Source organism: Electrona antarctica (genome assembly GCF_951216825.1).
Source record: "Electrona antarctica genome assembly, contig: scaffold_33, whole genome shotgun sequence".
NCBI lineage: Eukaryota > Metazoa > Chordata > Actinopteri > Myctophiformes > Myctophidae > Electrona > Electrona antarctica.
In genome coordinates, this window is record NW_027638147.1 from 1,559,749 (window position 1) to 1,565,054 (window position 5,306).

Below are 5,306 nucleotides of genomic sequence, written 5' to 3' on the forward strand. Positions count from 1 at the left end.
GATACGTGGCAAATTATACTTCCGGTAAAATCCCAGAAGTGTGACCGAAGGGAATCGTAGTTATTTAAGTAAATGTAGTTTATAACTCAAGTTACAGACAACCAGCTAACGTAACTAGGAGACAACTTGTCTGCTCTGGCACCGTAGCAAGGCCGAATAACATGCTGTTTTTTCACAGAGAGGCAGGCAATCGGGAAACATCATCTTTATCTTACTCGCTGACTGGGGGAGAGTGAGATTTAATACTATCTGTTTTACGCTGGGGCAGAAATGAGATGTAACTTAGTGGGATACAGGGCATGAAAAATACATGGGGTCATTGGGAACATTAAAACAATTCCACAAAATAACAGATCTACCAACAATTAAATCTTAATAATTCAAAATGATCCATCACGCATTACATTCACCCATTCACGCACACAGAGAGAGAGAGAGAGAGAGAGAGAGAGAGCAGAGTAGAGATGGGGAAGCGTAGAGCATCCTGTCCAGACAGTGTGGTGGATGGAATGGAAGGGGTGTGAATGGCCTCAGGGTGCATCCATCCGCATCCATCCATCCATCCATCCATCCATCCATCCATCCATCCATCCACCCCTCCCTACTAGTCTCAAATTCTCTCTCTCTCTGCACTCCATTATCTCCCATCGTCGGGTTAAAAGAGAGTACCTGGGCTATGCCAAACATCAGGGACGTGCACACATAGACATCAAAGGGGGGCTTCAGCCCCATGCCCTTTTACCCGTCTGTAAAACAAGTGCCCTTTCCAGACCACGATTTACTACGGCGAAATAAATGCAAATGCCACACTCCTTTCCATGCCATGCCGGAAGGCAGCATTCAGGAGAATTGCTTTTTTTCCGAAGTCTCCTGAACTTCGACGCAGCATTTTGCGTTGAACAAATTTGTTTAGAAATCCATGTCGTTACACACCGCATCTCCACTAGCTAAAGAGTGCTGGATTGCGCCCCGAAAATAGCTGATCTCGTAGATGTGCTCTAAGAAGTGTGACTTGATGGCCCATTTCAACGTAGTAGGCCTATTCAACTTGTAGACTCTGATTGTGGACTATGTTTGGTTATGTACGTTTAAAGTCAATACACAGCAACCAAAGTTTCTTCACTAGACTTGTATTTTCCATCAATGGTTCATGTTCCATCAGTGACACATTATGAGTGATGATGAAAAACAGATGAATTAAAAGTAGTTCATGAACAGGTCATATTACAGACAGTGGGTATTAATCCGTCACATGCGTCATGTTCCATTGTATGAATAACCCAAATTAATGTATTAATAAAAATAGTTCATGAACAGGTCATATAATTTAGACCAGTGGTTCTCAACCTTTTCAGGCCAAGACCCCCCAAAATAATCCTTTTGGACTGGTTCCGCAGATACATGTTGTGATAACAGCTGATTGACAAGCTCGTTGTGAGCATGTAGATCAGCTATGTTCACAATGGTTGCCTCTTTCTAATATTATTTGCCAATTTCGCCAATATTTGACTGGTTTTATAATAGCCGCCTAGCAGTGAAGGTATTTTCTATTATATTTAATGTATATCTTTTGTTAAAGCCTTAAACAAAAAATAAATATAATAGAAAAGAAAACTTTAAGGTATTACTTTTTTTTACTTTACCATCACCTGGGGGGGAGGGGCAGATTTCACCTAAGAAACAATGCTTTACCATTAAAAATGTATCTACATATGTTAAACATTAATGCAATAAGAGTAATTGTCAACATCTCTAATTACCACGAGTAATTCAATAAATTCAATAAACAACAACATATCAAATACCATCCAAAAGCCCATCAAGAAGTAGTAAGGAAACACCGTATCAGATATAACAATTAACAAGCTGACTGCAAGCCCCGTCAGCCAGACAGGGCAGCAACAGGCCACCCTGTACCGAAGAGCTTTGTACCTCAGAAACACCACAGGGTGAACCACCGCTATGTAACGATCCACACAGATACAACACTGGAACGATGGGATGGAGAATAAGAAAAACAAAACAAAAGCAAATCTATTAGCCATGTCCAAAATTAAGTTGAATGTGAAGAGCCAGGCAAAGTACAAGACATCGGTCAAGGTAGAGATGATCAGGTTGAGATGGGCAGACACAGGATGAGCTTGATGGAGGGCCAGACCGGTGTTGTCATCTGATGAAAAAGAGGGGATGGAGGAGTTGGTGCCATTCGCCAGTGTGTCGTTCATTCTAAGGCTCTGTGTGTATCCTCGTAACCGATACAGAAGATGGATTTGAACACAGTTGACCTGATATAACAATGACAAAGTTAACATTTCAACAACTCTTCTCAATGTTCTTCTGAAAACAACTATTCAAATGAACAGTGAACACCAGTGTAAATTATTTTGATTTAGTCTTAGTCTTTTGAAAACACACATTTAGTCTTTAGTCCCATTTAGTCTTCTGAAAGTATTTGTTGTTAATCTAGTCTAGTCTTAGTTGTTTATTATTAGTAAAATACATATAGGTTTGAATATGTAATACAGACACAGATTTATAGTTTTAATATGAAACATGTCTCATTTTATTTTTAGTGCCAAATGACACAATGAAGAAACATATTTATTTTTCAGTCATTTGATACTTTAAATAAAACGAGACATGTTTCATGTACATGACCTTGATCTTATGGCCTGCTCTCCTGAAAAGGTACGGTATATACAGTGCAGACTGCAGATATGACATCATTCAAGGCAAGCTGATCTACAATTTTCTTTAAAAATAGATCTACGGAACACATAACTCTTAAGTCTGAACAAGTGAACAAGTTATCGTCTTCTACCGTCTGTACAAAATCAAAAAGATAAAGTGCAATTCTCAAAAGAATCAACAAAACATCTTGGCTGTAATATTGCCATTGCACACAATCACAGTCACATATTATGAATGATTAAAATAAAAACAGATGAATTAAAGGTATTTCATAAACAGGTCATATTATAGACAGTGGGTATTATAAATCTTCCATTGTAAGAATAATCGAAATGAATGAATAAACAATTGTTCATGAACAGGTCATAATATTTAGACCAGTGGTTCTCAACCTTTTCAGGCCGCGACCCCCCAAGAGAATCCTATTCGAACTGGGGCCTGTTCCACGAAACTTAGATTAGAGATTAAGCCGGGATTTAACAGATATCCTGTTTAATATATCCTGGATCAGCGATTAACCGGTTTCATGAAAACTGGTTAATCTTGCCAGATTAATTTAACCAGTTAACCTGGATATGTTGAGGCTTGATTCGGTTTCATGAAAGTGATGCTACATTAGTTACCATGGAAACTAATGCTTTGGATTTAGCCTGCTCCGGACCAGGCTAACAGCCAGGTTTAACCTAATCCTGATGTCTTTACTGTTCATTAAGCAGTCAAACTAATCACAAACCAATGATGTTTTCCACACTTATTCAATTATTATGGGTTTATGTTGCCTTATCGGTCTGCATTATAGGACTAATTTAAGCACTATATAAAATCAAAGAACCAAAATATATAGGCTGCACAACATCATGACAGCTTGTGAGCTTGTAGATCAGCTGCTTTTGGTGAATGTTCCCCAGAATAGGTTTGCTGTCGTACAAGTGCACGATTAAGAAGAATTATATTATGTTTATATTATATATTATTATTATATTATTAAGAATTATATTATATTATATTATATTATATTATATTATATTATATTATATTATATTATATTATATTATATTATATTATATTATATTATATTATATTATACATTATTATTTTTTGTAAAAGTGAAAACCACTAAATATTACCATTACTCATTGTTTTACAACATATTACCATTGTAATGTTTCAACCACTATTGAACCCATGACCCACAGTTCACCAGTCTGGCCCCTGTCTGGACAACAACCCCCTTCCCCAAAGGTAGCTCCCTCAGAGGAGGGAGTTATGGCCAAATATCACAATGCGACAATATCATTATGCTTACAATATTAAGAATTCTGTTTTAAGTTAATAGTAGTGGTAAAATGTAAACTATATTTTTGGGGTAGTTAATCATTCAGTCTATCCACTATTGAGAGTATGTTCTCTCTTTAATTACAGCAGCAGTATTTATTTTAGAAGCTTAAGTCCTTGTATCAGTAAGTCTTGAATAGATTAGTAAAGATACTGAGATATACAGAAGGGGTAGTAATGCAACTATTAAGGATGCAAACTGCCATAATACCCCATGAAAGGGGTTCGCTGAAGTGTGGGCTTAGGAAGGAGGCCTGGTTAGCTAATTATGACCAATATCCATTGATATTTAAAAATGATACAAAATACAATTTTGGGCAACCATGTATTGACTGCGGCATGGCTACACATATATACACCGATGTAGTCTTGGGGAACCAAGAAATTGAAATTAACATTATGCCAATGTGTACCAATGCAACACCCCCCCCCCCCCCCCCCCCTCAAACCGGTTGCTCTTGAGTGAGTATAATTAAGAGAAACAAAGCAACAGGGGGAGGGTGACATCCCTCTTGGCACTAACTCACTGGTTCACCACACACACCAGTTTGGTGTTTACACTGCAAGCAGTCAGGACAACATCAACCTCTCAGCGACCCCTTTGCCGGGAGAAGGGGACTTTGTAGTGCTTAAGCAGGAGATGAGAAGAGATAGGCTGGCACGCAACAAACCGCTTCGACCAAGGAACAGACTCTGCGCCTGCCTTAAACGATTCTGGGCTGCAAACACTCACGCAACGCTATAAATGAATGTGTAGGACATCTGTCCTCAAATATTATTATTACTGTTGCTCCTCTTTGTATTATCCATGTTCTAACCACTGCGTTGTGACCAGTGTGAACATGTCCGTCAAATGAGAGGAAATGTGTGTGCGTTGGTGCGCGTGTGTGTGTGTGTGTATGCGTGCGCACGTGTATCACTTGAAGGATCGCAAAGCAGGAGATGTAGAGATGGTCAGGCGATAAGAATGAATAATAGACACGCACAGGAAGGGCCTGGGCGTCGTAAAAGCTGGAAAAGCAATTCTGTTAAATCCCCCAACTAAAACTGGTTCAAACTACATTTGGAGTAAGACAAAAGAAAACGCCGAATTTGTAAATTGAACGGAGCTATAGTTGAAATTGTTGCTTGAGTAAGACTGGACTTTATAACGTTTGCCCTTGGCTATTTTGCACAACTCATGTGCGAATTAGCCAGGAGTAACCACCACAGTCTACCAAATAATAACTTTTCAACGCGCATGGTTAAGTCCTTATGGCTCATGCCCAAACTGAATTAAC